This window comes from Haliotis asinina, chromosome 2 (assembly GCF_037392515.1).
Source record: "Haliotis asinina isolate JCU_RB_2024 chromosome 2, JCU_Hal_asi_v2, whole genome shotgun sequence".
Taxonomy (NCBI): Eukaryota; Metazoa; Mollusca; class Gastropoda; order Lepetellida; family Haliotidae; genus Haliotis; species Haliotis asinina.
In genome coordinates, this window is record NC_090281.1 from 23,535,892 (window position 1) to 23,561,818 (window position 25,927).

A 25,927-nucleotide genomic window follows, 5' to 3' on the forward strand; every position below is an offset into this window, starting at 1 on the left:
GTGCATGATCAAAACTAATTCATATGATGTAACCAAAACAACAAGCGATTCTTAACATTTACCAAAAATATTTGTCTCAACTCAGTGGTCATAATTCTGTCAATAACTTAATACGTGTTTTATGATTATGCTGTGTTTACATAAATAGGACGAGATTAATTACCGGAACAAGGCAAATGATAGGTTTTTATTTCCACATTGTCAGAAGACGAATGCACCTGTTTGCCAGACGATGATTAGTTGTTACGGAGGTAGTACACTACTGAAGAAAATAGACATGGCCGCCGCAAAGAGGGCGGAGTGATGTGCCGTGTCAGAAACTTTCTCTCGGAATATGGCAGCTGGAGCGTGATATATTCTTTTCTGTACATCATGGAAATCCAAACAATTATTTAAAGGTACGATTCCGATTGATAATATGTTCATAGTGTATGTGATAGCGAAGGAATGTTTCTCGGAAAAATAATAATATGTGGGTCTGATTTTGTCGTCTGCAGTGTTGGATCTTGTCATGGAATTTGCATTGCTCCACATCGAGAGTTTTTACTAGCGAGTTGTGTTCATTCATGACTCACTGTCTTTGCTGTTACTGCATGCTGTTACACTATCAGCGAGACATATGGACGTCGGTAGGAAGCTTCTGAACACAAATTACTTCTATTTTTTTCGCCGCAAATTAAATAACCGTGAAAAGAACCTTTAGTTGACTAGGAAAATGACTGAGTTTTAGCAGAAATGTCAGCAGTAGTAAGTTATTTATTCACGTGTCATTACGTATTATTCGCACCATATTATCGCTTAAAGTTCGTTATCAAGTGTCATAGAATTCTTTCACCAAGTGCGATAATATGTCATCTGCTGCACCTAGAATGTTTAATTCACAATAAAAGGATTGATGTCAACTGAGAATGTGTATCTGTGTATGATGTCACAGAAACATCTGTGCTGGTGATCTCATCAATGATTTAACAGTATGGGACACACCTTCCCTAAATGGGTTGCCCACCTGCATTGACATTAAGAATAAGTGATAGATTCCCACTACGTAAGTATTAATATAGATGGAGTACTTTCTAGACAGACCTATAGCTTTCCTTTTTTGCTTCAAAACTATCAGTAATATTGTTAATTATCTCCAGGGGCAAAACAGATATTCTCATAGCACAATACACTCCAGAAATACACTTGCCGCTTGTTCCTGCTACTGGTTGTCTGCCGTGAATTCTTTCAGCAGTAAATTTGACAAGGATGATATAACACTGGTTATAAAACTCACCAGGATATGTTTTCAACTTTGGCAAAAGCCAGATAATTTATAGTGAAGGTTTGTTTACTTTCTCTTCTATTTTTTCCACATTTAACCAATTAGGATATTTACCCTTTTGTTTTAGAAGATGCTGTTGTGATATAATGACTTCATGAGAACGATAAAACAGGACATGAAATGTGTCAGTCTGACAGTCCACAGAAGTTATCAAATTATAGATGTAATATTAATAAGGTGTCTTTAATACAACTTTGTTCTGTTGTGAGTTTTTACAGAATAAAGACTATGTAGACTTAATGTGAAGTAGCCCTAATTCCTTAAATCCCTGATTAATGCTAGTTACATATTAAATCCATTGCTTGCTGGTGGATATTACATCTTGTTACAAATCTCGAATGTGCTCAATGATTTTTTTTCTCCCATGACAGGTAAGGTATGAGACTGCCTCAGTTTGTCATGTAGTCAGTCATCATCTATCATGGTCACTCTGTGCAGTCAACAAGTCTTCATCAAATACAAAACAGGAATGTATTCAGTGGTTCATAGATAAATATAGGTTATATCTGGATGAGATTTAGAGGGCAGTGTCCCAAAGATTTAGTAGTGTCACCTGTCCAGTTTCTCACTTCTGTTAAATAATTGAACTTGAATATGTTTCATCTGTTTGTGTCAGTTTTCATGATCATGTCAGTGATTGTCATGTATCATGTGTACACTAAGGCCTACCACGAAGTCAGTGAGTCCTTGTCAATATTGAGGTCACTCCTCATTATAGTACAACAGGTGTAACTTGAAGGACCTCAGTACAACCCTTAATTCCATGCAGTGTGAGGGACTTCCAAAATCTGTATCTTTCAACAGTAGTGTTATGACAAAGGATTAAGAGGGAGTATTCTGGTTATAAGTCATAATTATCATCGACATTAAATGACAAGTATGTTTGTCATTAGTTTATGAAATTTCTTCATTTTTTGTCTTCAATTTGTTTATATTGTCCAAGAATGACACTGACTATCAGCTCACTGTACATGGTGTAGGTTTCTAGTTAAATGCCACTAAGTCAGTAAGTGTGCTCCAGGTGATCTGAATGAGTTATGGCAAGTTATGAAGTGAATGTTATTACCTTATAAACATGATAAAAAGTGTAGCACTCTTGGCTGAACGAATTTGCTAGAGCAACAGTGTGTACATCTGGCAAAACATCTGGCAATAGCAGTATGCAATTCCAATACCTGTGCTAATAAACTTTATAAATCAAGCTCTCATTTGTGACTCCAAATACCGTATTCATTCAAACATGTATCTCAGTTATACATTCATACCAACTGCTGTCAAGCAAATTAGGATTTTTTTTAATTGTGTTGTTCAAAATATTGTCATTTGTTTTCAAGTTCTATGTTTCAGATACAATTGCATTAATCTGTTATTTTGATACTGCAAACAATGCTTGGTGTGCAGTGATTTGGTAGGCCATATATGGTGTCTTGTATCTCATTTCACACTGAATCCCTTCAGTACTTCAAAATATTTGAAAATTCTTCATGTATATTTTGGGTCTGTAATTAGTGAAGTAAGGTCAGCTTCATTAAACTTAACATTCATTGTGAAATGATTAGTTTTAAACATGAGTTTGGACTTAGTTTGGAAAGAATGTAAAAACAATTAACTCTGAGAAGGATCTCTGTCAGATTGACAGTAATGTGGGTAAATCTATATTTGACTCATTTAAAGTGTTTGTACATAACCGCAGGGGTTGGGCAAAATTGAAAATAAAATCCATGAATATTATTAAGTTAAAGGATTTAAGGCAGTGTTGGAATTTTTGAATTCCTGTTTTGCAAATTGAACTGACATTTGCTGCAAGTTTTTGGGTGAATCTGTGCTTCTGATATAGAAGATAGAAGATACATACATGGAGTGGTGGATATGTACTTGCATTTCATTCAGGCATTTTATCCAGGTACCCTTTGACATAATAAACCAGGGAAAAGATGTGAAGCAAAGGCTATGAATTCTGAAAAATTCTGGTTTCTATGTCTATATTGTCCCACATTCTATGACAGCAATTATTAAGTCCAGCCATATAACAGTGACTTGTAAATAGAGAATCACACTCAAGTGTCTACTAATATCAATTATATCAACAAGAGTTGATAAAGTTACAAATATCCTAGGTTTGCCGAGTATAATTTTAACTTTATCAATGAGTGTTGATATAATTGATATCAGTAGACACGAGAGTGAGATCCCATTTATCATAAAAAATCATTCTTCATTGTTTTCAATGAAACATGTACATCTCTTAACACTGTACTACCATTAGACTTGCAGTGCAGCGATGTCATAGCGATGTGATGTCATCAAGTTCATGATGTCATAGCATTGTCAGGGCATTGTACAAAATCTGCTGTCAAAACAATCATTTGATGTCACACAAGCGATATCTCCTGTGGAACACAGTTTTGGATTATAAGTCACGAAGTCTGGTGCAGACAATCTAGTGACTGACATCATGAGTATTAATCTTTGCAATTTGGATACATCGACATGCATCAATTGTTGTTTGCTGACAACTAGTTCTAGCCCGGATCTTTATGTTAGGGAGAACTTCTAAAGGATGTTACTCATGTTTGTGCTGATGCATTCACTATAGTATATTTGTGTACATTGGCCAAGATCATCTTACCTGATGCTTATAACTATGATGACCTTTCTACCACTGACAGAAAGTAAGTGATATTGTGTAGGTACTGTTTCAGCTTGTATTTGTTATGCAGGTGTAGAGGTTGGAAAGCTGCTTGTCCTGGTTGTGAGGTCAGAGGGAGTATCCTGGTTGCTAACAATGTACAAGACAAAAGCAAGGATGTGTGTCACTGTGTATTGTGCTGCATTGTGTAGGATAAGATTGGGGAGATGACGTCATTCACTGTTTCCGAAAAAGGACGAGAAGATGATTTGGAGGTTTTTGCTTATCATGCTTTTAGTCTTTGTGGTTTACAGTTTATTATTACAACAATAACAACTGGCCAGGTGTGAAATTGTTCTTCAGGTGAGTGAAAGAAGCTGAATCAATAGTGGTTGAATGGTTATTATGCTAAGTCTTCTCAGAAGGTATATTGGATAAGTTAGACTAACAATCAGTCTCTGAAATGAACATATTTTACAGCAAAAATAGTTTGTTATTGATTTAAAAAATATAATACGAGTATGCTATGTAAATTCATGATAAAAGGTAAATGTTGAATTTATTTATGCTTCTTTGGTGCAGAGTTTTCAAAGACAATGTCTTCATGGTTTTTGACCTGAGAAATTATAAATTAGTTGTTTGTAGGACAAATGAAGATTCATGGTTGAACAGGGAGAAGTAAGGTAGTCTTGTGGTTAAAAGGTTTGTTTGTCACACCAAAGATCTGGGTTCGATTCCTCACATGGGTAAAATGGGTGAAGCCCATTATTGGTGTCCTCCGCCGAGATATTGCTGGATTATTCCTAAAATCAGTGTAAGAATAAACTTACTCATTCATAGTTTAACATGTTCAACAGAAGAAATCATAACCAGCTTCACTAGTTTATCTGATTGCTAGCATGTCCTGTAAGTTTTTTTGTGACTGAGTCCAAGACTGCATGCCATGTACGTTCTATGCACTCTACGCAACTATCATGTTCAGTGCATAACCCATTAAGATCAATGTCCATTAGATCTGCATTAAAGCCATGTAGCACTGAGGAATGTGGACTGAAAATTCTTGTCACTTCCAAACAATCGATAGCAAATGACCGATCACATTGCATTCCTTAACAAGACTATTGCAGTTCAGAATTCTGATATTTACCCAACTTTGACTCAGTTCATCACAAGTAGAACCAAACAACAGGAATACTGAATATTTTATGCACTTCATATATGTTAAATTGTGTCGTATATGTACTGTTGTAAATGATCAAATGAACTATAAATTTGTAAACATGGAAAAATATGAAAATGAAAAAAAAGAAGGAATACTGATTCAAACATACCTTTAAGGGAGGATTGTTCTTGTTTTATGGGCAAAGGCAAATGCTCCATTTTTGCATCAATATGTAGCCCATGTTTTCTGTTTGCGAACTGTATAGATTTGAAATGCAGCAAATTTTCAGTTAAGGTTATCACCTTTGCTGAATATATTTAGGATTTGTTCTGACCACATTCAGGGTTCGTACAATTTTGATAAAGCCTGGAATTTGGGTACCTAGCCTTAAAAGCCTGGAAAATCTATTTTTGCCTTAAAAGCCAGGAAAAAGACAAAAGAGCCGTCACAAAGCCTTAAATTTCACTGCCCTTGATATATGGGTGGTTGTTAATTTTCTTGTGTGCATGTCTCGTGCAATGCTAGTTTGGAGTTACTTCCCTTGGTAATACATTCAGAACTGTTCTTGTAACTCCGCTGTTTCCAGTGTTAAATTTTTGTCTTGAAATTCTCTATGTTCCCTGACACTGTCTTTTCTGTCTAATGACGTAAAACAAAATTGAGAGACCAGGGCTCACGTCAGGTTGGTAATTGATTGATATAGTGATGATGAATGATGAAATGAAAACTTCTGAAATATCAAAAACATTAACAACATTTGTAGTGGAACCACAATATTCTTTAAAATATGCAGTTACGATGGTTTCTTAGCCATTTCCATTTAATCATTTGTGATGCAACATCATTATGCTTCCTGTTGGTGATAACTATTTGGTTCAGCTGCTAAAGGAGTAAGCTCATCACCCAAGGGCTAATGATTCTTTGTATTGATATATGATCATATCCTTCAACTAATTAGATGTCAGCTTGGTAAGATGATTCAGCATACTTTATTTGCTTGTCCTCAGTGTTCCAATCCTAAAAATCGAACTGTGAGGTAGACTAGTGATTAATGCGTCTGCTCATCACATCAAAAACACATGGGTACAAAATGTGAAGCCCATTTCTGATATCCCTTGGTGTGATATTGCTGGGATATTGCTGAAAGTGGAATGAAATCTCATTCATTCGCTCACTCCAATTTTAAACATTAAAGTCAAGATCTCTTTCTCGTAACTAAAAGCTTTTGAAGGTCCCTAGGTTCAAAGGTCCCTGCTGTTTTGGTGGACATATCTGTAGCTATATGGTAATGTTGCTATAATTCATATTATTGTCAAAACATTTGGTTTGTTGATACAAAAATGAAATATGCTGGTTTCAGTGCTTCACATATGAAAGATTTTAATGAATTAACGCCGATGGATCAATTCAGAAATTCTGATTTTGTTGCTGAACAACATTTTGATAGATTGTGGTACTTAAGTTGAAATAGTGATGCTACAGTTACCTGTCAGTGACATTACCAGCAGAGATAGAATTGAGCCCTTGATGTGATTGCTTACGCTTTTATACATTACAAAGATCTTGACTCAAATCCTGTTACAAGATTTACCAATTCTGAATCTTTGAATATTCAAAGACAACTTGTGTATGTGACAAGAGGCAAGTCATTTTGTTTGACAAGATACGAGGACATACCCACAGAGAATTCAAAGCAAAGTTTCACTGTGTACTAATCGAAGGAAGCAAAGGTTCTCTGATGTCAGGACCCATGAAGGTCCCAGGGTAGAATAGGCCTTCAGCAACCCGTGCTTGCCATAAAAGGCAACTATGGTTGTCGTAACAGGCGACTAACAGAATCGGGTGGTCACTGATTTGGTTGAAATATGTCATAAGTTCCCAAATGCACAGATCACTGCTCATGTTGTTGACCTCTGGATTGTCTGGTCCAGACTCGATTATTTACAGACCGCCGCCATATAGCTGGAATATTGCTAAGTGCGGTATAAAACTAAACTCACTCACTCACTCTGTGATGTGAAGTTGCTAAATAATTGTGACTTTAGCTTCATCACTTGACTTAACTTTGATTAAGTCATTTTAATCTCAACAAAAGAACACCTCCAGAGAACATATAAATATACTTGTGATTGTCCATCCTTGTGAGTGCAGATGCCAGGACACTCAGAAATATCAGGATGTTGAAATATCTATGGAATTTTAGTGTGGCTCTTTATTTTGGCTTTGGTAATTACTCAATGAAAGGAGCTTTTTGATGTACAAAAACCAAATATTGTGTTTGAAAGCTTTGTTGCTTGAGAATATAGAATGGTGATCGGCTTATTGGGACTTAATTATTTGATGATTCACTATAAATGCTAAATTCTTCTTGTTAACCGATCCGTATGTCCATTAACATTTTTCATGTCCATCATGTTCAGGCCATAAACAAGAACACCCAGCAGAACAAATGTACAATGAACAACCGAGTTCTCTTGTCTAATATGGATATTAAACATACAGGATGGTGACTAGTTTCCTCCAGGGCACATAAATCTTTCAGACATAACAATAAGTAAGTTAATAAGAACTTCCTCACTGAAGCATAGAGAGAAGACAACAGGTCAGCTGACTGTCAGGCAGGTGATGAAGTGGGTGTGATGGTTGGTGTATTGATTGACAGGTGATTGAGGGGTTGACTGGCGATACGCCCAATCAGTACACATTCCACCTTTTGTCACTTGTCACAGATATGTCAGGTAAGAAGTACTCAGGCATGTTGAGGTTTAGCCAGAATATGAATGGTGACCTGACCCAAAAAGTGCACCACGCCTATCAGCTGTAAGAATAACTGTAGTTCATTTTAAATTTCTGGTGCACATTGTGTATACCCGGGTACTTTGCTTTTGTGTTATGCAGTAACTTATGTTTCAAGAGATTTTGCTAGGATTTATGCCTTGTGTTTCATTTCATTCATTCTTGCATGTTTTAGTAAAACACAAACAAGCTCCTACACCACCTTGCAGAGTGATTTCAGCTGCTAGTCTGAAATCTTAGTCTGGTAGATATAAGTAGACCTTTCTTACAGATTAACTTGTTTGGGCAAACTTTCCATCTTGTTACTTAAAGAAGTCAGTCTGTATGATATGTGCACATATCAACAACCCGAAACCTGTTCTTGGATGTTTACTTGCTATTGCTTGCCTATTGTGTTTGTAAATTATTGCTATATGGCTGAAACAATGCAGATGTAATATTAAGTTGTAACTCAATCACTTTATGTTGATCAACATGTCATAAGGATTTGATTTTTATCCCCTTGGCATGTAATGTGGGGGGATATAGTCGACGCCTCGTCATTCCATCCGTCTGTCCATCCATAACTCAGAAACCATTTAATATGTATAGACCAACCTTGATAGATATAGTAATCTCAGCCTATGGTTGTGCCTTTGGCTATTTACAGATTTTTGGCATTTATTTTTTTTTTTGTTTTTCAATGGAACATTTTGGAGTTAATCTTTTGGTGGGTGGGCTTCATTTCCGGAGTAGAACTCAAAAACACTGAATATTTTCCTGCAAAACTTGGTACATATATCAGTCAGAACCTATAGTGGTGCCTTTTGGTATTTACAATTTTTGTGATTTATTATTTTCTCGGTTTCCGTGGAAAAGTTTCGGACATAGTCTCAAAAGTGAGGGGTGTGTTTTGTTTCCGGAGCATAACTCAAAAACCGTTCAATATTTTTCTGCAAAACTTGGTAGATATATCATTCAGAACCTATAGTGGTGCCTTTTGGTGTTTACAATTTTTGTGATTTATTATTTTCTTGGTTTCCATGGAAAGGTTTTGGACCTAGTCTGAAAAGTGAGAGGTGTGTTTGGACCAGAGCAGAACTCAAAAACTTTTTAATATCTGTCAGTAAAACTTGGCAAATATGTGTGGCAGACCCCAAAGTGGTGCCTTTTGGTTTTTAAAGGTTTTTGTGATGTATTATTTTCTTGGTTTCCATGGAAACGTTTCAGACTTAGCCTCAAAATGGAGGGATGGGCTTCGTTCTAAGAGCACAACTCGAAAACCATTTCATATCTTTCAACAAATCTAACAGATATATGAGACAGATCTAGAAATCATGACTTTGCTGATTACATATATGTGGCATTTATAATTTTCATGAATTCCATGGAAACAATTCAAACTTACTTAGTCTGAAAAAACAAGGAGTAACTGTCAGATGATTTGTCCTTTCAAACATGTGGGGGCCGGGGGGATGTGTCATCTTCTGAATACTCTTGTTTATACTAACATGGTCTGTGCCATTTGGCCCAAAATGTTTGGACTAATCCAGCCCAAACATGGCCCAGAGCATCACTTTTAGGAGCATTTACTGAATATATATCAGCTTTTATTAGCAGGGCTTACTAGACCAAACAGAATCTAGTAGCCTTGGGCTTCAGGCTAGTAGATGTCACAGACTGCTAGCACCTGAACCTGAACTTAGTATGTTATAAATGCATCACAATTTGAAAATAATTCACAAACTGGCTGGAAGGCATTTTTTTTCTTTTTTTCTTTTTTTTGTAAAATGCATCTTAGACATGGATCATTCATTGTACAAGTTGCAGATGTAACATAAGAAAAACAGATAACCTTATCAGTGTTCATGTTCTTATTCTACATGTTTCATTTAACAAGCTTGCTCATAGTAAATATGACAATGTCACAGTGGTCCAGTGACTGAACATTCATCAAAACCTACTGAAAAGGAAGTATGAATCATGTGTTGATGAGTGTATGCTACTCTGTAAGCTCACAAGTTCCTTCATTAAGATAATCATGCTATAAATGTCCCTCAGTATATTCACTCAAGACAACAACACCTTAAGCAGGGTTTGTAATAAGCAACAGTCCACAAGTCTGAGAATAGCCCTTTTTTATTACTTTCATTACGAAACGTAATGAAAGCGAACAGAGAAAAGGTTATAACATTTTTTTGCCATTATATACTGCTGATATGAGAAAAAGCAATGAAAGTGCAAAAAACAAATAAATGAAAAATAACAAATTTTACCTTTCAAATATTCCCTGAAAGAGAAAGTTAATGCCAAAGGCTGCTTAGCTGGCATACTTCTCCTGGCCTATGTGATATACTCAAGTGTGCAAATGAAATGTCTTAGAGTTGTGACGATACACCCATGCCACGATACGATACGTTACGTATCACGATATTTTGTCCTTGTATACAGAAAAATAAAAGTACTGGAAATAATGTGCTGTTATGTTATCATTTCAGGGGAGGTATTCTTCTCCCAAGAAAAATAAAACACGTCATCATGAAAGACATTTTATTAAAAATGTTTAGCATGTGTCAGTGAAGTAGTGTTTTCCCAAAAAATGGAACAGCAGGGATCAACATTGTCACAACTGGCTTTTTTGCACAGATAACAAAATAAATTTGTGAATATTATCTCAGTTGGAGCATGTCCAAGGCAATATTTTCTTCAAAAATCTAAATAGAAGGGGTGACAGTGTTTTCGTAGACTGCTAAGTATGTAAGTATCGTGTTGAATCGATACACAACAATCGTATCGTATCGTGCACCTCTTGAATCGCGATAACTGGCGTATTGATTAATCATCACAACTCTAGACATTTCCATATTCCTTTATATCCCCTACAACCTGTTTTGCATTGGGTAATAAAATGGACTCAGTCCATGCGTGCATGTGTCCTTGCACATTTGTGTTATAACTTTCAAACCATTCAATAAAACTTGGCACATAGATAGATCTGATGGTCTACTGGTGTCTTTTGGTAGTTTTGGAGTTCTGAACAACATATGTTTGACATTTCCATGGCAACAAGTTGACAGAGTAGAATTGGTGGTAGTGCTCTATTCCATGTAAGAACTTAAAATTGTTCATTGTTTCATCACCAAACTTCATACTTAAGCAGGTCTGGTGGTGAACTGGTTCCTTGTGGTAGTTTTGGATTTCTGGATGTAATCTTATTTTTGTGTTTCCATAGCAACAATTTGGGCAACAACTAAATTTGATGGTAGTGCTCATTTCTTGAGCTGAAATATGAAACCTTTCGCTAGTCTTCTTCCACTTTGCTGTGTACACACCAAAACATTTGATATTATCGTAACTCAGACATATTCATGAAGAATATTTTGACAATGCTGGGGATATTGATGACTTTGTTGTCTTCCCTTCCTATTGACCTAATAATTTCTTTTTTTAAATCTGTAAGTCAAGTAATTTTTAAAAAAGGTCCAGCTATGAAAAAACAGTCTTGTGACTTACCCATGTGGACAACCAACTTTACCAAAAAGGGGCTTCCAATCCATTTTATGAATTTTTGTATTGTGTTTACAGTGACCCTTTTGACTTTTGCAGTAGATCATACTTGTGGATTTCTGGTATATATCAACTTCAATTTCTAACCTTGTTTGCATCATGAAGTCAGACTCACCCAGCCTATTCACTTCAATCACTAACTAAGATATGTGGTTTGAAAGTGCCATACACGTCCCATACGCCTGTTCGTTTGTAGACATATGTACTATTTTCTGTTGTGTTTCCTTCCATTCTTTGTCATGCACCCAGAATGACATCTGGTGTGTATTTTCCCAGTGACAAGGGTGCTTTCACCCTCTTCCACGGCTAATGAAAGACATTTCTGGTCCTTGTTCCCAGTAACATTGATGCCTAGGAAACTGTGAACACACTGTGTGATTGCAGTGAAGCAAGTTGCATATATGTGCGGAATCTCATGCAAATCTGTACTTGAAGGGAAAATGCCATCTTCTTGTTCAGACCATTACCAGTGAGCACCTCTCACCTTAAACACCTGCAAAACACATTGTTTGTACCTGTCGGAGGGGTCTTAGAGTACAGATAAGTGGATTATCTGTTGAAGCTTGAGAAGGTTTGGTGTCCGGAAAAAAAATATGCCCTGTGGTCAGATGTTGTCAGGCTGATATAGAGAGGTCAGGAGTTAATGGCTTTGATAAACAACAGCTGATCTATGTTGTCTTGAAGTGAGGTGGAAGTTGACTCTGATCGTAGACGATTGGGAGGTTATCTTCAGGTATTCTATGCCACTGATACATGTGATGAGCAGGGTTTAATGCCAGCTTTGTTGCCTCAACATTGTCACCCTGAGGCCTTGGTCATGTCTGTGTTATGTGAGAGGAGTGATGAGTTACTATGAGAATGTACATACTGAGCACTTCATGGAAAGGTGAGTGTTGTGATTCTCCTAGCTCTGTACATCCTGCACCTGCATTGGTTTAATCACTTCAAAATAAGAAAATGATGGAAAAGTTTGCAGGATTTTAAAGGAACAGGTTTCTTTTTGTTGTAAATAGTCATAGATCTTATTTCTGCAATCAAATACTACAGCAGTGCTCCAAGCAAGCAGTGCCATTGCACCAGTCACACTAAAAAATGTGCAGTGGTGCTTTTTCTTAATGTTAGAGTGTACCCATTGGCACAACATTTAATATAATTTACAGATCTTCTATGCCATGGTTACCATGAATGGCAAAAGTCTCAACTGCATTGGCACACATGTTGGTAGTTAAGGTGCCAGTTGGCAAAATCCTGGCTAAACCACTGCTACAAGAGCATAATCAAAGACTTGAGCTCTTAGATTTGACAGTAACATACACGAATGAATGAATGAATGAATGAATGAATGAATGAATGAATGAATGAATGAATGAATGAATGGTCTTATTTGTCCAAGAGTTCAGAGAGATGATCAGGTACTTTTTACTTATAATTCTTGGTATATATGAACAATTATTTGTATTTTGTATTCTATTCTGTTCTGAGAATGCAGCCACCAGCCACTGCAGTTATTTCAAAGTTTTTGTAGTGTGAGGATTTGCTAGCATGGACTAAGTTGCAGGCAGGTTTATTCTCAACAGACTGATGTTAACTGAGATCTTTTGAGATATATATGAAAAGAAAAAGGTTGTTGCAGGTGTTTAGTCTTGATATTAGTAAAGATTTCGTCAGAAACGTGTTGTTTCTGTTGTATGGTGTCTCTTATTGTTATATGATGGTGCAGCATCAGTTATTTGTCAATCACACTATCATGAAAGGTGTCCAGCCAGATAGGATAAATCATAAGTGAGCAGTTATGCATAATTAGTACTAATAGGTCAGTCTGTGCACATAGTGTGTGTGTCTAGTGTCTACTAGCCTGAATATGACTCTTATCGTCATTTTAAGTAGACATAGTATTAATAAATGGGACATTTATCAAAAGGGCATGGTTGCTAAGCCAAATAGAATATTACTATGCTTTGTCTTTGGACGAGTTGATTAAGTTGTAGATTGCAGGTCATTTTTCATTGAAAAAAGTTTGATATTGACATGATTATGGAACAGAGGTCCCAAATGTCATGCACAAGTATTGGTATAAACAAATGCAGGTATTTCATAATACTGGTCTGTAAATTCAATATCTTTGGGAAACTGGTTGGAAAGTCTGATAAATATTTTTGTAAGTTGAATATGCTTAGTTTATCAAGCCCATGTGCAATGATACACAAAGTGATGCTTTGAAAATGCAGGCGCATGCATTCAAGAAGACATATAGAACCAATTCATTTTATGATTTTACATCTGACCACCCTCATGGCCGTATGTAGAATGTGATGACCTTTCTAATTTTGTCTGGACTTGTCAGTTGTTGTTACTAAGTGCTATTAAGCTGAGTTATTGCTGGGTTATTGACCGTCATCACATTGATGGCTGGTCAGAATCTGGTCATACTGGTGAGGAACTCTTTATGCAAGTTTCATGTCTGTAGTCTTAAACTCTTTGTCATGAAGTGAATGCATATCAGCAACTGGTCAGTGTAGAATTTGAGGAGGGTATTGTGTACTTTTTGTGGGGTTATGGTCCTATAGAATTTGAATCAAGGGACCCCTTTCAGCTGTTAAACTTTAACATTTGATTAACGACAGGAGCCCCATTGACTCTCACTTATAATTTTAAGTGATGCCTAATGTTCAGTATATTAATCTAATCCTTGCTGCATCATTGCAGGTTTTAGATCTTTATTTGCTGAATCAGATAGTACGAGACAAAACAGAATTTATATCTAGATTCAGGATTTCAACAAGCTGCCACAGTTGCATACAGCTCATGCCATCTGGTATCTTTAATCTGTCGTAATTCTGTGTCACTCCTTTCCTCAGGAAATTGGAAATGACTACATTTCTTAGAAAGATGTTTCCTGTGAATAATGTGAATATTACAGTCCATATGTGTTCAAAGTAGTGTGTTTTGTGAACTGAAGTTCGTACTCTCTCTCTGTGTCAGCATCAATCTTGTAGATAAACAGAAATGTAATTATTTCACTGTGCTAAGTACCACAGACACATTGATGATTCCCATTAGTATACAAAGCATCAGCATTAGGCTTTGAGGTTGGGTCTGTTTCATTTGTGTGTAACCAGATAGATTTAGCTGTGATTCCATTGACAATGTGTACATATTTTTGCACAATTAATGAATTCAAAATGCTTATACCATCCTGTTTAATTCATTTCTTTTTTCAATAGCAGCAGGGAAACTTAGTGGTTTAGGTGTTTCCTTATGCTGAAGCCAGAGGTGGGATTCATTCATAGGTTTCTTTGTGTCAAGCCCATGTCTTTTGTCCGTAGTTGTGATATTGCTAGAATATTGCTAAAAGCAGTGTAAACAAGTTCTCCAACTCACTCATTCATTCTACAACAGTGCTCATATATTTAGCTCCTGTAAAAGTCTCAGGTAGCTCATGTAAAATGATAAATATAAGTTTTTGCAAGACCTTCACTTCTGATGACTTGAAATCTTATCCGTAAAATTTGTATGAGTCCTACTATCAGATATGCCTGTCAACTGTTTACAAATTCATGCACTACTGGGCTGACTTGTGAAGGTAAAGTGCTGGGGCTCACAACATATATTATACCTGAACATCTGAATGCATGAATAGTACGAGGTATTAACTTGAACTTGAACTGGGTATTTTACAATGGGACTTCATTATTCATAAGCTATATGAACATTCACAGCCCTGCCATACATGTGTAGGATCAATGCAAGTCCTAGTAAGACCTGCTTCAGTTCAGGACGAAAACAGTCAAAGCCTGCTTTTGATAGTACAGGGATTAGTTATTATATATAGACTCCTGACTTAGGTTTAATGGCCGTCATGGACGTTAGTAAGAGACGTGATATCAATTTGCATGTTATACACACTTTTAGTGACCCTAGCTGCACATTCATGTCATTGACAGCTATAAAAGGTCTAAACAATTTTTCTTTTGTTGGAAACATTTACCCATTCTACTATATTTTTCATAGCCTGAAGCCTAAACCTGACTATATATGTTATGTTTGGTGTATTAGAAAAATATTCTTTAAGGACACGTAAAAGGCAACTAACAGAATCAGGTGGTCAGACTCGCTGACTTGGTTGACACGTCATTGTATCCTAGTTACATAGGTCAGTGCTTATGCTGTTTATCACTGGATTGTCTGGTCCAGTCTCCATTATTTACAGACTGGCACTATATAGCTGTAATAATGCTTAGTTTCGGTGTAAAGATACACTCACTCTCTCACTTAAAGGTCACATATACTCTAAAAGGGTACAAATGCAAAATCACTTGCTGACATTGTTATAAATGAAACCCCGTCATTAAAACTGCTCATTTCGATCTTTAATTACCTTAAATTGACCTTTTTGTCAACCGTGCACAATTCTCAACCGCAGAGCGGCGCGTCTCTGTGACGTAATAGTGGGTATAGAAATGGGGGTCTGTGCAGTATTCATCTACATTTCAGGGGTTAAACTATATCGTTTACAGGTTTGTACAAACCTGAAATCGCGAAGGCTGTTGAGAAAAATGAAACCTATATGTTCTCACAATCTATTATCATTTAGTTTTGTCTCCTGCTTTGCCTAGTTTTCGAGTTACAACCCTTGTTTTCATAGAAGATTCTGTCAAAATCGCCTGGTGTTGCTAGGTTGGAATCCGTGTTAGGTGGTATAAACCTACATGTTATTTGTCATTATTCACTTGATGCTCAGTTAATGAATTTATAACAGGTATAATTAGTGGTAACGCCACTTAGATTACCCGACAAAGGCCCCCATTTGGCATTTCTTTTGTCTGGATGGATCAAAGGATTAACCGATAACATGCTGATTGATTAATTAGTTTTATGGAGATTAAAATGGGGGAGTTGTCTAAAGGTAGTGTTTATGTATGTACATTTACTAATCTATACTGAATACACTCTGTCGTGTCTGAGTCTATGTAAAACAACACCCTTCTTTCAAAGGATTAACCGCCAATACATCGATTGACTGCTCATTATTGGCTAATTAAATAACTTTTTAAAAAGAATGACGCACATTATGCAATTAGTTGCTAGGTGTGCTATCTTGGGTAACCAATGAAACTATACAGCAATGTGAAAAACCTGAAACGATACATCACGTTTTCGTATATTAGACTGTTAAAAGACACATCACTTGGGAAATTTGCAGATGAATTATATATCACTTGTTTTTGTGGATATTGATGGATACATTCCTCGAAGAAGGTAATAGCCTGACATTGCTCCTATAACTTTAATTTTAATATTTGCATTTTTGTTTTTAATAAGTTGTCGTAGCTTTCAACAGAATCATTGTTTTCGTCATTAAGTGTAATGATGCAGACGACATACACTAGGGCGTGCGTGCAAATTATGATTCGTATAGGAAAACTATGAAATGTCTACATATTACATTCCTGTTATACATTCGCAGATCGCTGCTTTTTATTAAGTTGCAAGCAAATGCATGCAAGTATGATTATAAAGTAATTAGGATTATGAGACCAAGTATAAAGATGTATATTGACCAGTGTCTACATACTGGTAAGTGAATGTTACAAACCAAGTAAATTTAGCAAGTGAAGAAATTTATCGCGCAGTATTTTCACTTCGACCCCGACCTCGCTAAGGTTATGTTACAGGTTGTGTCATGCAAACTCCTTTTGGTAATGATTCAATTTATGTAGTTTTGATTTTCTAACTTAATGAGAACAAACCATACATAATCTCATTAATTCAAATGGATTTGACTTCACAATTTTCAAAAAATGGCGGCGCCCTGTCTTGGGATGAATGCTATTTAAGTTTGTTTTCACCGACTTACAAAGGGACAATTACTTTCTACTGGTAGTAAAATATGTATTTTATTGATGGACAATAGGATTTTGCATGACATTGCTTATAACATAACAATTTCACTTTTGGAAGTAAGGTGGAGGTCAATATAACATTGCTTGCAATATAAATGTCACTTCGACCCCACCTTGCTTCCTTGGAAGAAGTCGTTATGTTACAAGTTCTGTCATGCAAAATCCTTTTACTGGTAGTAAAATATGTACTTTATTGATGGACATTAGGACAGTTTGACACATCAGTCAGTAATTTTCTAGTTTTATCTGTAATTTACATGTAAATGAGTCAAGCCCAGGCAAACTTGTGGTTGACAGCATGAGTATGTCTATATACAACCAGGAACATCACACATTGTACACAGCCAGTCATCATCACTTGGCTCATGCAGTAAACACAGTAAGCCTGTATTACTGGGTACCTATACTGTCCCACAATCACGTATGGCTATGTCAGCAGAATTGTTTGAGATAATCAATTAGTAAGTTGTTTACCATGTGTAGCTTACTGCATGAGATCAGGTGGTTAGACTCACTGACGACTGATCATTGTCGATGCAGTCATTGTGTCCCAGTTGCTGAGATCGATGCTCATGATGTCTGGTCCAGACGTGATTATTTGCAGACCACCATCATTTACCTGGAATATTGCTCAGTGCCGTGATAAACAACAAGCAAACAAAACAAACAATTAGCTTATAGCTCCTGCAAATAAATTCAGTTGGCATTACTCAGGAGTTTGTAAGGGAGTAGGGGATGTCCTAAACACATGTAAAGTCTGATGAAGGTTAGATTATTGTGTCCACAAACCAGGTGTACTTGGATAAATAATGATTAGTATTAATTGCTGTCACCAGTGTTGATTATCAGTATTATTGCATTCTTTATGTGAAAAAATGGACGATTTGAGTTGTTAATCACATGGTTATTTCAGATTGTTGACATTCATGTTGAATCCTGTTTTCAACTCTGAAATGCATTATCTAATGTGGAAATAAATGTTGTACCAGTAGTTACAATAAACCTCAAATTAGAATTAGAAGAAAGGTAGACTCAGGAGTTGTTTTCAGGCTGGTGTGAGAACAGATGAAGGCAGATTGCCAGGTCAGATGCAGAACATCGAGGTGTAATCATGGCAACTTGCAATAAGTTGACAATCAGTGAGAGTATCAGCTGAAGAACAAATTCTTTTTGCCTCCAGCAAAATCACTGGATTCATGATGAAACATTGCCTAGCTTTTAATTGTCTTGAAGGTTTGAATTTGTGCAGTGACATGTAATTTGGTTTAAATAAACACTAACATTTCTAATTATACTTCATAGAAAACTGATATTCTCAATAGCTGCAGTTGAACAAGACAAATCTTGATCTTCTAAAGTGTGTTACAGACATCTGAAGCTTGACTGCTGATGAATTTGGCCTTGTACTTACCATTGTCTCAGTAGGTTTTAGAATGTATAACAATCCCCACTTCTAGGTGTTGTGTTAACTAGTTGTGAAGTGGTCAAGGAAATCGCCTGGTCAAGAAGTAAGCATGGTACTGAAATACAATGCTGGGTGTAGGATGGAAGGTGGGATAAAAGTCTTGGTCTAGAGTCAGTGTGAGCGACCTGTGAATCCCAGTTCAAACAAAGCTAGGGAGGAGCACAAGAGGGAATATTGCAGTAATTAGAACTAAGATGTAAAAAGGTGGCGAGGACCTGGAATTACTCTGACTTAGCCATTGGTGTGGTCGGCCTGTGCAGGGAAGGAATGGAAGTTATTGATCAGTCTTAAGCTTCTAGCAGAGAACAGTTATTGTTGCCATTCTTTAGGGTGATGACAGTTTGGCAAGTTTACTATGATGAAGGCAACTAATTAGTCTTTCATAAAATAATGAAGAGAAGGCAAACTGACAGTTGGAAATTTCAGCTTTCAGAGGGATATGTTGATGATTGCTTTTGTTGAGTGGGCAGTTTTGTTCAGTGCAGTGATAATGTTTTGCTAGTACTTTGTAGCATGTGTTAAAACCAGACAGACTATCATTTATTTCACAATAGTTAACTCATGTTTTCACACTTAGATTGAAGTGATTTAACAATAGGTGTCTCAAGTGAGTTATCATTGTTTCACTGAACATTCTTCCCTATTTTTTATGACAAATATTATATATATATCTATGAATGTCTTTTGGGCAAGTGGCCTATAAAAGTAAAATGTCTGTCTTTCTTCCATGTTGTTAGTAAAAGAAAATAAATGGTCTGAAGAGCATTTTGGATAACAACCAGTGTAGTTGAAACTGTAATTATCATGCTCAGATCAAAACTTCATTATATATACATGGTTAATATAGAAATGAAATGCGTTTAGCTCCAGTATCAAAAGACTGGTACGTGACTGTCTTACTGGACAGTCAGTCTGTCTGTTTTACAGTCAGACCAAGGTGCATGTATGGCTCTGCATTTTTATACAGTAACAATATGTATTCCAGGAGACTTTATGGCCTCGTTTTTCTGTTGTTTACTGTGCAGAGTTGCTTGCCTTCCTCATGTCAGGACATCATGATTGTGTGGTCTAACTTCAAAACAGTGACTCTTGTTTTTTTCAGCACACCAATAACATACCTGATAAGTGGTTGTACTATTAGATGTTTTTGTTTCAGTCATGTTAATACATAATGCAAGAGTCTATTATTTTTCTCCGACTCTGTGGCCTTACAAGGGCTTAGGGAATTGATTTTTAAGATTGTATTTAATTTTTATTGCCTAGTGGTTCTTGTTTGTGGAATAATCTCATGATAATAAAGTTGATTTAAATGATAAAAATCCAATTAGCAGACAGCCAAACCAAACAATATTTTAGGACACTTTGCGATAATCCTTCCACTGTATCCCAGTATTTCACTTAAATGTGTAACAAACTTAAAACAAGCCAGGTTAACTTGGAGGATTTAACACAACACAATGTGTAAATCTCCAGCACGATTCAAAACTTTCTTTAAACAAATAAGGCATGAACAGTGATCAGTATGCAAGGATATTTGTTTTCATACATGGCTCCATCTCATTCAAAACTGTTTTGCTTTCAGAACAAACTGTTTTAAAGAGTATTTGGGAGCCTGTCTAGAAATGGACTTCCTATGGCCAAACCTGCCATTGTGTTGCCCATGATTGTTTGGTCTTACTCTTTTTACTTCTGCAACACAGAAGCTCATCACAACTGAAAGTACAGAAATTTAGCAAACGTAGGCTGTTTAGAAGTGTGTTTTTATGGAAATTTGTTGATTGACATAACAATTCAGTGACATAAAAGTAAACTCCACAAAGGAAGAATTTCAGTTAGTCATTAGTTAGTCCTGATGCTTTGCTGATTGCTTAGTAATTTATCTAGCTTTGACTTTGAACCTGGCACCTTTCTGTCCAGGTTAACAATACAGTCTGAATAGGATGAAGTGCTGGTAAGGACAGGTAAGGAATTCTTGCTGTTTGTAATGTCAGGGTATTGTGCTCTTGGAACAGTATTTGTGTCCACCTTTTTGAAATTCATGTTCTTAAATATTGTTTTCAATGCAGTTGGCAGATCATGGTGACTGGGTGGGCAATGAATCACCTTACATCCCTTCAATCGAGTTTGTAATCTACAGCTGAACATGTGATGAACTATTTCAAAATATTTTTAGAAGGGAAAAATCAGAATGCTACCAAGCTGGTTGTTTGAGACAGTTACCCTGTGTTCAATGATGGAAGTGCAGTGTCTATGGGTGACATGTGGCTAGAAGGGGGTTGTGGACATTGTATAAGACAACTGGGATGATATGTACAGTGGTCCTAAGCTGATTGAAAGTGAGGTCGTCACTGCCAGATTGATGCCTACAGCTATGAGAAACTTTGCCTGTACTGATGCAGTGCAGGCCTCTGTAATGCTTTTGATATGTGTGGCTGACTGATGTGATGTAGGACTCAGTAAGATTGTTGACTAGTCTGTGAGTCTGAGCTTCTGCTGTAATGTTGATTAACACAGACAGTTTGTTAAGCAGTGAGTATTACTCCCTTATTATCTTTCACATTGATTGTTGTATGTTTCCTTGTAGTCTAACAACTAGTCTCTGAAATGAAGATGTTTTACGAAAAAAAAAAACATTTGATAATCAAAGTGAAAAAATGTAATGGACCCCTGAGACTTTCTTCACTTTTGAAATCTAGACTTACCCCATAATCTAAACTTGCATGGACTTTCTTGGAAATATTCTGTTTCAGGGTCTGTGTGACAGACTAGTTTCCTTGGATATTGAGTACATATATCGTTAATGTTGTAATAATATATTAAAGTCGTTTTGGTGTTTTTATTCACAGTGTTGATACACCATAGGTTTTTGAATGTGTTCATGTACATTTGTATGCTAAAAACTCAACAATGTGTAGTTGTGATCTGTATGGCATACTTTATGAAAATAGCTAATCTACTGACATTGCGCACTGACTGGTGACTGGACTCGAAAATAATAAATGTTGGTTACTGTCATCGAGTAGGTTGTATTATTGTATATCTCAAGAAGTCTTGGGAGGTGGGTAGCCTTGTGCTTAAATCATTTCACTCGTTACCCTGAAAACCCAGGTTCGATTCCCCATTTGGGAACTATGTGTGTAGCCCATTTCTGGTGTTATCTGAGGTGATATTGATGGAATGTTGCTGAAGGTGACGTAAAATGATGTTCACTCACTCACCCACTCACACAAAAGAAGTTGACATTTTGAAAGTATGGTCACCGTATACTGAAGCTGTGCACACAGCTCTCAACTCTGAGCACTGACTTTTGTAAATCAATGTAAACAGTAGATAGTAAATTATTCAGTGCAAAGTAAATCGGGAGCTATTAGATGTGTAGTTTTGTATTTCGTTATCATTGATTTTACCATGTGTTTGCCTGATGTGTTTTGTTGATGATTTCATGATTGATTGAAGCTGCATTCATTTTAGACTGTGGCTGGTGTAATGCAGTAGGCTTTTAAAATCAATATGTATTGCAATACTGTAATGAAGGAGTACATGCTTCACCATATGAAGCAAATCCTTGGGCTGCAGTGTGTCGTGAAATTTGTTGGATTAACCCTGTAGCCTTTGAACTTGAAAAACTTATTTGTGATAAAAGCAAAAATAACAGTAGAATAATTACATGGTGTTGGATGATACTAGTTCCATTAAATCTTCAATCAGTGAACCTTCGTGTGATCCATCTTCCAAGTAAGGCTTATTTAAGATTTAGATGTCAGGTAGGTCAGGTCATCAACACAGTGCTTGCATTATACTTTATTCAGTCCCTCCTGGATTCCATGATTCCACGGTTGCAAAAAAAACCACAGAATTTTTCTTTCCATGCAGAATAACATCTAGTCCGCGGAAAACTCATTTTCATGACGAATCTGTGCAGAATTTGCTTATTTAAAAAACTGAGTGAAAACTGACTGACAACCAACATGAAAAGTAGAGTTAATGTCAAAAGTAGGATTAGTTACACTTAAAACGAACTGACATTTACTGTGACAACATTTTCAAAATAATCATGATTAAAGATACTTTATCAATAAAGCAAGTTTTAGGCATCTTTCAAATAATATTAGATGAATTTGACACTGCAGTTATGTTCTCAAAATAGATCATATTGAAAATTGAAATTATTTCAAATTTCACAGAAGTATATAATTGGTATTTGCATGAAACTGGAAGTTATTCATCTGCATCAAAGTTACAAATGAAAAGAGAGAAATAACTCTCAGCAAGTGCTTAAGCATAGGCAAAAACACGCCTCCGAGGTTTTGGTAGACAATATATGACTGGAGGGGGAGGGATTTCTCGACTCCGATGGTTTTACATTGTCTACCAAAATCAAGGAGAAGTGTTTTCTCTAACATATATACCGTCAGTGGTGGATTATTACAATGTAGATGATCATTTAATGAAGCTACATAACAATAACTGAAGCACATGTAAAGTCAATTTAATGACAGTAACTATAAGTAGATAATTTAACCCCACCACCTTTGTCGACCTGGTGGTCAGGTGGTAGAGTGACTGCCTACAGATCTGATACTTGAGGTTCCAGTCCCGCTTGCGAAAACGTTTGTGTTGTGAGTTTAATCCTAAACGATATTTTTCAATTGATTTCAAACACTCATGTATCAGTTGAATGTTGATGTTCATATAAAGTTAGGAAAAGTAAAACCTGGGAAGCGGTCTTACTAATGAAAAGTAACACCTGGGAAGAGGTCTTTCTAGCGAAAAGTAAAACCGATCTCTCCAAAACAAAAACCTCAAATGCAGTTATTCTGGGAAAACAAGAGATGACCTAATATATAGTGAGAAGTACACTTTAGGTTTACATTTCTCAAACACAGAAAAAGGTGTAGGTGCTTTGTCATCAAACTTACGCAAGATGCGATGTGTACTGTCGACTTAACTTTATATCCATGTTTGAGAATAAGTAAACTATGAAGGTCTGCATAATGTTTCTGCTGTTTTTTCTAAATGTTTTAACCACAGAATGTTTTGCAGAATATTAAAATATAGAGTGCAGAATTTGATTAAATTTGCCACGGAATCTTGGAGGGACTGTTTATTTTGCTAGTTGGCCATCAGGCCCTGTTGCCACCTGCAAGTTATAATATCTACAGGCCCTGAATGAAATCTGCAGGCCTGTTTGGTTAAAATCAGACCAATAACACAAAACAGACTACACTGTAGACAGTTTTACAGTGTTTCTTCAAAAACTGAATGGCGAATTCTATGGCCCCAAGAGACGTTTTATTTTTCAAAGACTTGTGTTGACGTTCCTATGCGCTAAGCCCTGAAATACCAGAAAATGAAACTGTAGGTTATCATAACAGGATGGATTATGGATTATTCCCAAATGTTATTTTAAAAAAACACACACACAAAGAAATAATAATAGGGGAAAGATTCCAGTTGAAAAAAGACACATAATTTACTTCAGGCCACAAGGGCCTGCAAATATTTGAAATACTGCAACAACAAACATAGCTTCCATGCAATAGTACTTGAGTGAGTGGTTTTAAATCGCTTTTGGCAATATTCACAGTGGGGGGGGCATTTGGTACCCCTTTGGGAAATCGAACCCACATCTTCAGCATGAAAAGCAAACACTAACCATGAGGCTACCTCGCGGTCCCCAACTGGTCCATTGAATGTAATGCAGGCACCATGACAACCAATAACTGCAGTGGAGGTGTTCACATGAGAGTGATCATTGTTATGTGCCATCTTGAAACGAGTGACCTGAGTGAACAGCATGATCTTGTAATCTTGAGATGATTTGACAGGTCAGCATGAACAGTGACACTGTCATATATTGTATGTTAATACTGATTGATTGACTTGTATAAGCCAGGTGACCACACTTGAAACTGACCTTGGCAAGAAGCTTTCAATACATCTAGTGTTCCATCTCGTTACGTTTTTCATTATGAGCTTTATTATGATCCTAGATGTTTTTGTAAGCACTGTTCTGATACATGAAGAAACCATTGCATAAATCTTTGAAAATATTTTCTTGGGTCATGGATTTGCTTATACCTGTAATATAGAATTCTTTTTGCTTCTGGATGTCTGAATTTAACATTTAAGCCATCTTTTGGTATTTGACAGCACCAGAATTTCAAAACTTGCCAGTGTACTTGTAAGCAAAAAGGAAATCTTGTATAATATATTAAATATTTTAAGTTGTTTTTAACTAAAGTCTGACTTTTGAAAGGGGGCTAAAGTTTCCCTTATGATCATTCCTCCTTAATTCATTAAATATTGTGTTTTCAAAATACTTTTACAATTATGATTGATGTCTCAGTGTCATTTTTATAGCCTTGTGAACTGTTTAATTTTTGAGCTTAGATTCATATGCCAAAGCATTAGCCCTCAAGAACCCTGTTCAGTTTCGTTCATTTGAAAGGTAGCTGAGGTTAAGACATGATAAGATTTAGTCTGTACAATAGTGATTGATAATATAGGAAGTTCAATGACCTATTGAGGTACACACTAAGGACATATAGTTTCATCATTACACTGATAGGCCAACACACTTGTACACGGTGTGGATTATCTGGAGCATTAACTTGATTGAGGAAATCGTCTAAACACACACCATCTATTATATAGTGTGCAGTGTCAGTCAGTTTCAAGTAATCAAGGTAATGGGAATTCTGCATTGTGTGTCATAGCAACTACTTTCGGGAACAGGGAATGTCCTTGTGACATCTCAGGAAGTAGTGGTAAGTGGGAAGCTTGTCTGATGTGGGAGTCTAATGAAGACTAGAATTTATCCTTAGTGTTTGTCTCTTGGGTTGTTGGAATTGCCAGTTACACAAGGCACCAGGACCTTATGTCACAAAGTTATTTTAGGGCTACAACTGTAGAAAGTCTGTGTAAAGTCATAGCAGGTACATCAGTTTTGAGCTGTGGTAGCTTATTGAAACTAGGCCCCGGGATGCAACGAGCATGTGGTTGTCCTGTAATGATCCACATGAATTCAATTCTTCACATACTCTTCATGAAAGTGTTTTGACATGGAACTAGTTTATCTTTTCCCTAATATGGAATGTAT

At 36.4% G+C, this 25,927-nt stretch overlaps 1 protein-coding gene across 3 annotated transcripts in view; it reads left to right on the top strand.

Moving 5' to 3' along the window:
* The first annotated feature begins 261 nt into the window (after window positions 1–261).
* The window catches only part of LOC137273420 (ecotropic viral integration site 5 ortholog-like), an 89,589-nt gene continuing 63,923 nt past the window's right edge, over window positions 262–25,927 (top strand). For 2 of the 3 annotated variants that reach the window (XM_067806103.1, XM_067806105.1), the window contains exon 1: window positions 262–398. The gene's annotated coding sequence lies outside the window, so the exon portion shown is untranslated. Of the gene's footprint in view, window positions 399–20,742; window positions 20,787–25,927 lie in introns of all 3 variants that reach the window. The other variant, XM_067806104.1, reaches the window with a different exon arrangement.